The following is a 12,400-nucleotide window of genomic DNA, read 5'->3' as shown; positions in this document are numbered from 1 at the left end:
GCGTCGAGAATCAAGCCCGCGAGAAGGTTGTATTCTTCAAGTGGTGGATGATGTTGAATCGAATCGACCGCTTTTGAAATCATTTCCTCGTATAACTTCCAATCGACATTCCGTGTGAGGTCATACGGAATGTCAACTGGTCGCATGCGAGTTGACCCGTTATTAATTGAAATAAGAATAGGCAAATGGTCGCTACCGTGAGGATCGAGGATTACCTTCCATGTGCAATCCAACCGTAGCGACGTCGAACATAAGGATAGATCCAAAGCGCTTGGGCGCGCTGGAGGTTTCGGGATACGTGTCATTTCGCCGTTGTTTAAAATATTCATGTCGAAGTCAGCGCAAAGGTTATAGATTAAAGAGGAGCGGTTATCATTGTAAGGGGAACCCCAAGCCACGCCATGAGAGTTGAAGTCTCCCAAAATCAAACGTGGCGAGGGAAGAAGTTCTATTAAATCAAAGAGCAGCCATTTTCCAACCTGTGCTCTGGGAGGAATATATATTGAGGCAATACAAAGCTTTTTACCTTGTATTGTCATTTGACATGCGACAACTTCGATGCCTGGAATCGAGGGGAGGTTAATACGATAGAAAGAATAGCACTTTTTAATCCCTAAAAGTACTCCTCCATATGGGGTGTCTCGATCAAGGCGAATAATATTAAAATCATGGAAGTTGAGATCAATATTTGAAGTAAGCCAAGTTTCACAAAGGGAAAATGCATCGCATTTGTTTTTATTTATCAAAACTTTAAACGAATCAATTTTTGGTAAAATACTTCTACAATTCCACTGTAAGACAGAGATAGAATCCTTCATATACGCAGTTGAATTAGGTATCGAAGGATACAAAATTTTAATTGGATCGGGTACATTGAAAGTTTCAAAAATCCAGTCCACAATGTCAGAAAATTTCACTAATCCAGAGTTTGTTTCATCAACTGGATGTGCAAAAGGAACAACTGGGGTTTTAGATGTTCCTGGCAGTGCTGGGAACTCCTTCTGGGACTTTAAATTTGCAAGCCCAGGAGGAGTTTGCTTCGGTTTTTTTCCGCAGCACTGTTTGGTTTGCTTGTAACTTTCATTTCACTTTGAGAAATCTTAGGACCTTTTCTGGGAAGTTTAGGAGAGGAAATATTTTTCCTCTTTCTAGACTCCCCAGGATTGGCGTAAGATGTTCCCGCTGGTGAATCGTCAGAATCGGTTTCATCAGAGGACAACAGATCATAAGGGTTTGATGTAATGGGAGAAGTGGTAACGGTCTTCTTCAGCATCTCAGCGTAAGAACGCTTCGAACGCTCTTTGAGAGACCTCTTTATTTTATCCCTGTGCTGCATGTACACCGCACATGTCGAGAGCTCATGTTGACTCTCCCCACAGTGAATGCATTTTTCAGCATTTTTACTGCAGGAATCATCCGCATGATTCTCCCCACACTTGCCACAACGTGCCTTATTGCAGCAGTAGGCGGCGGTGTGGCCTAACTGCTTACAATTCAGGCAGTTCATGACGCGAGGCACATATAATCGCACAGGGAGACGAACCCGGTGGATCGAGACGTGGCTTGGTAGCGCTGACCCGGCGAACGTAACTCGAAACGAGTCTGACGGGGTGTATACTGTTTTGCCACCGATGATCGATGCTGACCGCGATTGCTTGCAGTCGAGCACCTTTACATCGGGACAGGTTTTGTTTTTAAAGCACCCTTTGGCACTTGCCAGTATACACTCGACGGACAGACTCGAATCGGTTATGACACCGTCGATCTCCACGTCTCGTGTGGGTATGTAAACGCGATACTCGCGTGTGAAGAGCTCAGAGCAAGCTATATCGTTGGCCTCTTTCAGGTTACTGACCACGACACGGAGCTTGTTAGGCCGGACCTTGGAAATTTCGGTCACGCCCTTGTACTCCTTCGTCAGGTCTTTAGAAATCTGCAAGAGGTTCAACTGTTTCGATTTCGGTCCCGCCTTTGGCCGAAAATAGACAGTATAGCTGCCCTGGGCTCCGTCTGGGTAAAGCCTGGGGCGAGGGGGGACTGAAGAATGAACAGGGGAGGGGGTAACAGAAGGGTCAGGGTCAGAGGGGTTCGGGGATGGTGGCGCGGGAGGCGAGGGATCTACATCCATCGCGATAAGTCTAGCGCACTAGCGCCGACAAGAGCACGTACCTTTTTATTTCTCCCTTCCAGTAAGGTTGGTTGTCCGATCGTTCGAAGTTGCAGCCGTTACAGCCAGCAGCACCAATACAGCAGCACCAAACAGCCACCAGCAGAGAGCCAGGTGTGAGGTCACTCCACACAGCGATACAACTCACTGTCAACTGATGGCTTCTTCTTTTTCCTCTTTTGTGTCTCGTCCACTGCTGTAGCACAATTCAGCCAGCAGCCAAATCGGCTTACGCACCAGCTGGTAGTCACGATGCGAAACAGTTGCACAAAGACGCGACCTTGAACCCGGATTTATTTCACTCGACCAGGCAAACAATGCCAACACTTCTATCGGAGCGATCACCGATCACACGTCCGATACTGATGCGTGTTCGGCACAGAATGAATTCTTGAATCTTGTTGAACATCCAATGTCATGAGACAACTTTTCATTCAAGCTTTCTACGAAATAATTAGCCCTCAACCATGTTAAGCAATGGCACACAAACTAAAATTATGTTTTAAAAATATGAAAATTCAAAAGCTTTGTTTTGAAAATATTACAAATAGCTAAAAAGCGGACCACACTTCTTAACAAGTTCCCAAAACCCGATTGAACGACAGTAATAAATAGAGAAAAATAATAAATGGATTGCAAATAGGTAAAAAGGTTATTTCTGCAAATGTTTATAAATAAGATCCGAAGCGATGGTTTGCTGTAATTGAATTATTATCGATTTGTAACTATTTTCTATAGCAATCAAAATTATAAAACCTAAATTAATCCACCTAGCGGTCAGACTCGGCCTTTCTCATTCAAACTTATTATTTGTAAAAATAGATTTAAATGAATGCTTAAATCCAATAAAGGTATATTCATTCTTTGGATTCTAAAATATTGAAGTTGTAATTAAAGTATAAAATATGAAATTTAACGTAATGTTAGTGTTTAAGAAATAGCGAAATAAAATATCAAATTGATATGATGTTTGTTATTTGTAAGTTTGAGAGATGACTCGTTTGTATGACACTAGTTATGTTCAAATAAGTCGTGTAATACTTGAGAAAATAGACTTTCGTTGTTTTACGAATTAAAACATAACGGTTGCTCAAGTTTGATTACAATCGAATGAAAAGGTAACGTATAGGGCAGCCAAACTTTGAAACCACGTGTTCAAACATAATTCATCAACTAACCCTTTACTAGCACGTTCATCTGATATCAATATTGTTCAAATCGGTTGTGTAGTTTCTAAGATAATGAAGTTTCGTGATTTTCACATTTCGATACATTACAGACGAAGTTACAGTCCGATTACAATGCAATTCAATAGGATGTTATGAGGCAGTCAGACCTTTCATTTACTAATACTGTGGAAATCGGGTCAACCATCTCTGAGAAAAGTGAGTGAGTCCAAGTAGTTTTCGTAATATGTTTCTTTTCATAGCTGGACTTCACATTTTTAAACATAACAGGCAAAGTAATAGTCCGATTTCAAAAAAAAATCAATAGGGTCTTATGGGGCAACTAGACCTTCCGTTTGACACCAATTTTATGAAAATCGGTCCAGCCATCTCTGAGAAACATGAGTGAGATTAAGCACTCTCCAGAACACGTTTCTTTAAATAACTTCTGAACCACACGTTCAATCTTCATAAAATTCAAAAGTTAAGGGTTTTAGATAGCCCGTTTATTTCAAACCAATTTTGTTAAAATCGGTTGTGTAGTTTCTGTGATATTGATGTTTCGTGATTTTTACATTTTGATACATAACCTCTAAACTAGAAATCAGATTACAATAAAATTCAATACGGTCTTATAGGGCAACTAAACCTTTCATTTGCAAATAATTTCATTGAAATCGGTTCAGCCATCTCTGACAAAATCGAGTGAGATTGGGAGAGCATTACACACACACACACACACACGCAGAAAATGCTCAGCTCGTCGAACTGAGTCGAGTGATATACGACATTCGGCCCTTTTGAGCACTTTTATACCTTTAGTTTTTGCAGTGATTGCTATACCTTTCTAGGAGAAAGGCAAGAAGTGAAATGATAGAAATGACTTTTAATTTCAACTTCAATCTCGAGCAAGACCGCAAACATTGAAATAGTACAATATTAAATTTAAATGATGTTGAGGCCACATATTGTGATCGTAGCTATAGTTTTAAATAGTCTGCGGGTTACGTTCCTTTCCATAACTTTTAAACCACATGTTTAAACATTATGAAGTTCATTGTTTAAGGGTTTAAAATCCCATTTATTTGAATTCAACTATGTTCATAGCTTCTGAGATATAAGAGCGTTTTTCACATTCTGACGCAGCGCCAAAACTAAAAGTTTGATTACAATGAAATTCAATAGCAACCTAAGCGGCAAATAGACCCTTCAGTTGACACCAAGATAGAAAGAATCGGTCAGACCATCTCTGAGAGAAGTGAGTGCGAAAAACAGGTGCACATACACACGTACACACCCACACACTCACACACACACATATACACCTATACATGCATACATGCAGGAAATGCTCGATTTGTCGAACTGAGTCGAGTAGTATATGACATTCGTCCATTTGGATCACTTTTCTACCTTTTAATTAGCCAGTGATCGTTAGGAGAAAGTCAATATATTTACTTTCATTATGTGATTTCACATTTTTATGAATAACGGACAAAGTTACAATCCGATTGCAGTGAAATTCAATAGCAACCTATGGGGCAGCTATACCTTTCATTTGACACTAATTTTGTGAAAATCGGTTCAGCCATCTCTGAGAAACATGAGTGAGTTTAAACAACCTCAGGATAACTTTTCTTTACATAACTTTTGAACCATAAGTTCAATCATAACGAATTTTAAAAGTTAAGGGTTCTGAAGACAGTCCGATCATTTGAAACCAGTTTTATTGAAATCGGTTGTGTGGTTTCTGAGATATTGATGTTTCTTGATTTTCACATTTTGATACACAACCTCTAAACTAAAAATTCGATTACAATGAAATTCAATAGCAACCTATGGCGCAACAAGACCTTTCATTTGCAATTAATTTTATGAAAATCGGTCCAGCCATCTCTGAGAAAAGTGAGTGAGAAAAAAAAGTTGCACATACACACACACACACACACACATACATACATACATACATACAGAAAATGCTCAGTTCGTCGAAAAAAGTCGAGTGGTATATGACATTCGGCCATTGGGACCACTTTTATACCTTCGGTTTTTCCAGTGATTGCTATACCTCTCTAGGAGAAAGGCAAAACGGTAAATTAATTTCTGCTGGTAAAATCACTAAAAATAATATGAATCGAGAGTAAAATAAAACTGTCTTCTACACCAAGACTGGAAATCAAAATATATATAATGCGAAACAAAAATCAGAATAACTCAGATCAGATTGTACCTGATCGGAATGTACAATGAAGGTAATGGTTTCAATTTCTTACACATGTTCCTCAGATGAACCAACTGAGTGAATGTCTAAACAAAACCAGTGGTGAAAACAAAAATAATAGCGCTGCACCGCTTCCGAAAACCGAGACCACATAATGTATGACCGCTTGTTTTTGCCCTTGAAATCGCTGACTTCATAGCTGCAGCGTTCGGCAGGTTCCAACATTTAAACTGCACAGGGTTTAATCGAAAAGTCGCTGAAGCATTGACGAGAGGATTATGATTAATTTCAAAACGTTTAGATAAATCTCCGACTAGTAGTGTTCTACTGTAGGGAAATGTGGATCGTCTTCACCCCGGCATGGTCCATTGTTTCGTCCGCGGTTCAAGCGAAGCGTAATGAATGCTGTACTGCGAGGCACGTAAGGTAAATTATTCCGACGATTCACGGCAATAATTGCGCCGATCGGAATCGGTTTTCAACTTGGCAATGACCGTACTATTATTCAATTTTCACCACATTTGGCGAATGCTACCGTTCCGAGGTAGAGAGTGAAAGACAGAGCGAATGTGTGTGCGATGTACGTTCGATCCAGCTTTCGGCTATTGCAATTGTTGTCAGTTACCTTGGATGGATAGACAGGTTTATAAGCTTTGTATCTGCACTTTCGGTTTGCATAATGATTATGCTGGAGTAACGTCTCAATTGTGGAAAGATGCATTGCCCGCTAGATAATGTACTGAATGTGTAATGTGCTGCTAATGGCCCGAAATAAACGTGCATAGATACGGATACGTGACATACAACATATAGTTGAGAGTCGATACGGAATAGCTCGAAGCGAGATCTTGTCGAAAATATTCAAAACCGATGCGAACGCCGGGAAAGTTTACTTAAATTTACCGCAGCGCAAAAGGTTCAAAAGCTATCCAATAAAAAACATGCCCAATTTGTTCGTATAGCTATTGCATTTCGTGGCAAAAATTGTCTGATTTCAAATCAGTATTCAATTGAACAATAAAATATTACAGACTTTTATTGTCCATGTACAACCGGAAATTTTATAAAATGATTCCGAACAACCACGTCAACGTTTTACAATGTTATCAACCATAACGATGTTACAATGTTATCAACAACAATCTTTGTAAAGCCATCCAATCAATTAATATCTGGAAAGGCGTGAAAAAAAAGCCATTTTTGTTATGCAGCTTCATTCGGCGTTGGAGCCAATCCCGAGGGAGTGGGTACTGCAAATACATATTATTCTTTTTTAAATAAATCATTCACTGATATGCATCATGTATGAATACTGCCGTTTGATGGAATTGAAAAAGTGCTGGCCATTAGTCGGGCGCACTTTTAGAGCAAGCCCACCAGTGGCTAAATTGAAGTTTCTAAAGCTAGTTTGGCAACTCCCACCATAACGCGGCAACCGCACCGGGCGTTGCTATGTTGGTTTGGGAAATAACAATCCTCACCTCGGGTAGTAGCGAGTTATTAAATTTGGCAACGCGATAGCAACGAGCCGAATCGTTGCTATTTGATGTTATGTCAAACTGTTGTTTTTTTTGTGCTTGATAGTGAATGTTCGTAATAATATTACGAAGATGATGAGTGTTTCGAATGCGGACTCAATTGGTCGGCCTCGGAAGACGAAGTGTTCTGCCTGGCTTGTTAAACACGTCGTAGGACGCAAGTGTCGGTGTGAACCACTACTCAATTTTATTTCCGACTAGTTGAACATTCCCGGCGATGCTCGGGATCAAAGGTTTCAGAGATAGATTTTTTTTTATATTTCATTGCTGCATTAGCTCAACTCACTTCAAAAATATATTTTACATCTTATACTTCCATCATCTCTTTAAGTAGGGTGTCGAACGTCTTCGTAAGTGGTTTTTTTCGGACCTTTTTTGCATAAGATTGCGCCAGTAAAACTACCGAAGAAAACCACTGACGAAGACGTTCGATACGTGCAGAACGGAAATACCCATATTGGATTGTTTTTTTGTGATTTTGGGCTGATTTACAGAAACTGGAAGTCACCATTTTGGGTTTCAAAATGACGTATGGAGTTCCATTTCCGAAAGTATTGAAATTGTTGGCCAAATATCACTTTAGAAGTCATAAATTTGCATGTTTCATGTAGTTTTGGGAATAATATATCAAAATTAGTAATCAGATACTTGTTATTTTTTTTCAAATATCTTTTCTGAACGTTAACAAACATTTTAATGAGAAAAAAAATTGTGTCATCGCTATAAAATGACGTATGGAGGTCCACTTTCGGAAGAATTGAAATTGTTGGCTATATATCACTTTAGGTTATTTTCCTGAAACCGGAAGTCGCCATTTTTTAATCCACAAAACTTTGTAGAGAATAAGAAAATAAAAGATTTTTAATGCTTAAGCTGCCTCTTAATCGATATTCAAACAAATGAATCGTAACCTTTCCTGCAGCTAAATGTGAGTTCTAGTTTGGATTAACGGAAAAAAGTAAAACAGTAAGATAAAGAGCTGAATGACCTTCTGGTTAAAAGCTCTCTAATAAAAATCAAATTCAAATTCAAAAGTATAAAAGTAAATCGATTGCCGTAAAATGTAACTATTCACAAAACTACGAAAACATCAGAAATGTAAAATGTTCATACTCGAGACATGGGTTATTCTGCAAAAAAAATTGTAGATGAAAGAACAACGAACATTTTATTGCAAAAAAAAAACAAATCATTGAATTTTGATTCAGAGGCGAATTGCGCATAAAAAGTCAAAGTTTCGCATGTAATCGTATAAAAACGTATCAATTAAAAAAAAAATATTTTTCGGTGATTTTCTGTATACTGTATGCTGTATGTGGTCCTCTTGGCTCTGTGTTTAGCGATGTCGATTGGCTCCCACACGGTTGTGATATCGGGTTCGATCCCCGATCAGGTCGAGAATCTTTTCGATCTGCAATTTTTCTCGACTCAGCTCTGGGGCACGGTGTATCGTTGTTCTTATCCTACAACATGCAAAATGTGCTAAAACAATAACGATAACGAATTTTCTCAACTAATCTGGTTGATCGAGAGCGCTATTAGAAGGCTGCAATATTGTTGTGCTGTATACAGAAAATCATCTTCAAACATACATTTTATATTTTAAAATAAACAAACATTTTAATGAAAAAAGAATCACATGTCATCGCTTTTAAATTAGATTTAGAGGCAAACTCAGCATAGAAAGTCATAATTTTGCGAGTTTTACGTAGTTTTGTGAATAAAATCTCAAGTTTTAGTAATCAGATACTCAATATTTTTCCTCACATGTCTTTCCTGAACGTTAACAAACATTTTAGTGAAAAAAAATCATATGACAACGCTTTGAATTTTGATTTAGAGGCAAATTTAGCACAGAAAGCCATAATTTTGCGTGTTTTCGGTAGTTTCGTGAATAACATCTCAAGTTTTAGTAATCAGATACTAATTATTTTTCCTTACACATCTTTCCTGAACGTTGACAAACATTTTAATGAAAAAAGAATCACATGTCATCGCTTTGGAATTAGATTTAGAGGCGAATTCAGCATAAAAAGTCATAATTTTGCTTGTTTTACGTAGTTTTGTGATTAAATCTCAAGTTTTAGTAAACAGATACTTGTTACTTTTCTTCAAATGTCTTTCCTGAACGTTAACAAACATTTTAATGTAAAAAAAATCACATGTCATCGCTTTAAATTTTGATTTAGAGGCAAATTCAGCATAAAAAGTCATAAAGTTGCATGTTTCACGTAGTTTTGTGAATAATGTCTCAAGCTTTAGTAATCATATACTATTTATTTTTCCTCAAATGTCTTTCCTGAACACACGAAGAATCACACGTCATGGCTTTAAATTTTGTTTTAGAGGCAAATTCAGCATAAAAAGTCATAATTGCAAAGTTTTACGTAGTTTTGTGAAAAAAATCTCAAGTTTTAGTAAACAGATACTTGTTACTTTCCTTCAAATGTCTTTCCTAAACGTTTACAAACATTTTAATGTAAAAAAAAACACATAAAAAAAATGGCTTTAAATTTTGTTTTAGAGGCAAATTCAGCATAAAAAGTCATAATTTTGCAAGTTTTACGTAGTTTTGTGAATAAAATTTCAAGTTTTAGTAAACAGATACTTGTTACTTTCCTTCGCTTTTTTTTCTCGCTTATTTTCCGTCGGTCTAGTTCCGCCACTGTTGTGGCCAATCACCGACGCCCAGGGAGGCGACTCCACACCCAGGACCCTAACTCACGACCCGTTTATTAACGGACCGGCGCCAACGGCTTTACTTCCTCATGCGATGGAAGGCGTGATCCCAGAGATTTTTCGCCTCAGAAAATCTCCCGGTGTCGGCTAGGATTGAATCTAGACCAGTTGGGTTGGTTGTGAGTGGATCACGCCACCTCACAACCATCGACACCTATGCCGGCGGTGGGATTCGAACCCAGGCGTCGAGCGTGGTTGGCGGAGACGTTACCAACCACACTAGGCCCCCGCTCATTTCCTTCGCTTTGTCCTCGCTTTAAATTTTGATTTAGAGGCAAATTCAGCATAAAAATTCATAAAGTCGCATGTTTTACGTAGTTTTGTGAATAAAATCTCAAGTTTTAGTAAACATATACTTGTTACTTTCCTTCAAATGTCTTTCCTAAACGTTTACAAACATTTTAATGTAAAAAAAATCACCCATCATCGCTTCCAAATTTGATTTAGAGGCAAATTCAGCATAAAAAGTCATAAAGTTGCATGTTTCACGTAGTTTTGTGAATAATATCTCAAGTTTTAGTAATCATAAACTATTTATTTTTCCTCAAATGTCTTTCCTGAACATTAACAAACGTTTTAATGTAAAAAGAACCACATGTTATGGCTTTAAATTTTGTTTTAGAGGCAAATTCAGCATAAAAAGTCATAATTTTGCAAGTTTTACGTAGTTTTGTGAATAAAATCTCAAGTTTTAGTAAACAGATACTTGTTACTTTCCTTCAACTGTCTTTCCTAAACGTTTACAAACATTTTAATGTAAAAAAAATCACATGTCATCGCTTGAAATTTCGATTAAGAGGCAAATTCAGCATGTTTTTGCTTGTTTTACGTAGTTTTGTGAATAAAATCTCAAGTTTTAGTAATCAGATACTAATTATTTTTCCTCACATGTCTTTCCTGAACATTAACAAACACTTTAGTGTTAAAAATCATATGTCAACGCTTTGAATTTTGATTTAGAGGCGAATTTAGCACAGAAAGTCATAATTTTGCGTGTTTTACGCAGTTTCGTGAATAATATCTCAAGTTTTAGTAATTAGATACCTATTATTTTTTCTCAAATATCTTTCTTAAACATCAACTAACATTTTAATGAAGAAAGAATCACATGTCATCGCTTTGAATTTTGATTTGGAGACGAATTCAATATAAAAAGTCATAATTTTGCATGTTTTACGTAGTTTTGTGAATAATATCTCAAGTTTTAGTAATCAGATACTAATTATTTTTCCTCGAATGTCTTCCCTGAACATTAACAAACATTTTAGTGAAAAAAGAATCATATGTCATCGCTTTGAATTTTGATTTAGAGGCAAATTTAGCACAGAAAGTCATAATTTTGCATGTTTTACGTAGTTTTGTGAATAATATCTCAAGTTTTAGTAATTAGATAACTATTTTTTTATAACTAATGTCTTTCCTGAACATCAGCGAACATTTTCATGTTAAAAAACCTACATGTCACCGCTTATTGTTTTTGATTTAGAACGATTCAAAATGATGATGATTACTGTACACCACAGAGACTGAGGGAATAATATCAATAAGATCAAGCGTTACGGAATTCCATTTTTATATAATAGATTGAACTGAAATTTTGCACAAGGTGTTTTTTCGGGCAGGTAAACATTTTGTATAGGTTTTTTTATTGAGATGAACATTTTGGTTGGCATTTTGGTCCGCAACCTACACGATGCGAAATACTCAAATCCTCACAAGATTGGCCATATTATTCAATAAACCTGGAAGGTTTAAGCAAATCTGCTCGGGAGTATTACCAACTATTTTCCCGTTTCGTTCAGTCATTGTATAAAAAACCATTTTTCTCCTTTACCGCTGTTTCATTCTTCAAAAACAACCTAAGATGCGTTCGAAAGCGGCGTTGGAAATGGTCATCGGTATAGACCGTTGTTAAAACGCTGGATGGCACCTTCCTCCGTATGGCGGTCAATATTTGGCTATTTACTAGACTGAGAGTCGCCCCGAATCTTCCCAAAAACCATTTTCTTAGGGTGAATCGGGACGTGGTCGCGATCAACTCGAATTTTGCAATCTAATTTTTTCTTGATTTATGAAGACTACGTACATGAAACTTTGATCAATTGTTTTCACAACTGTTGCATGCCTGAAGTAGCAATTTGAGTGCTGTTTATTTAGTGGAAGTCGAATTTTTTACGATCAAAATACAGAAGTAAAAAGAACTCTAACCTCAAAATTATATCGGAAAAGGCCACAATCCCGTTTCACCTTAATCACGTATAAGGAAATTTGTTTTGCGAAATCACTTTCTTCATCACTAGAATCAATCAAATAATCGAAAATAATTTACGCGTTCTATATTTAAGTTCTTATGGTGGCAAATTTTCAAATAATAATAGCAAACTGTGGGAACCGAGACAGCATGAAATACAGAATACAACTAATGACAGTTCGCCAGCTTTCAGTAGAATAGTCATTTAAGCCAACGTTGCGGGGCGTGCCGAGTTTTACGGAATTACTTTAAATAAACATATAAGGATGAAAAAATTTATGTACGCACAAGTAAAAAAATCTGCAAAAGAATTATACT

The 12,400-nt window shown here is 37.2% G+C and overlaps 2 protein-coding genes across 3 annotated transcripts in view; one reads left to right on the top strand and one right to left on the bottom strand.

The window, feature by feature from the left end:
- LOC129726600 (galactokinase-like) overlaps positions 1-12,400 on the top strand; it is a 148,392-nt gene that overhangs the window by 15,487 nt on the left and 120,505 nt on the right. Inside the window, exon 1 of one of the 2 annotated variants that reach the window (XM_055683506.1) lies at positions 3,537-3,552. The exons of the other annotated variant lie outside the window; for it this stretch is intronic. The gene's annotated coding sequence lies outside the window, so the exon portion shown is untranslated. Of the gene's footprint in view, positions 1-3,536; positions 3,553-12,400 lie in introns of those variants that run through there. 2 annotated transcript variants of the gene reach the window in all.
- Positions 1-12,400, bottom strand: part of LOC129726599 (extracellular serine/threonine protein CG31145) — a 217,329-nt gene that overhangs the window by 192,516 nt on the left and 12,413 nt on the right. The gene's annotated exons all lie outside the window — the stretch shown is intronic.

Source organism: Wyeomyia smithii, chromosome 3, assembly GCF_029784165.1.
Source record: "Wyeomyia smithii strain HCP4-BCI-WySm-NY-G18 chromosome 3, ASM2978416v1, whole genome shotgun sequence".
Classification (NCBI taxonomy): Eukaryota; Metazoa; Arthropoda; class Insecta; order Diptera; family Culicidae; genus Wyeomyia; species Wyeomyia smithii.
The sequence above is the reverse complement of the archived record's forward strand: the minus strand, read 5'-3'. Positions and strand labels throughout refer to the sequence as shown.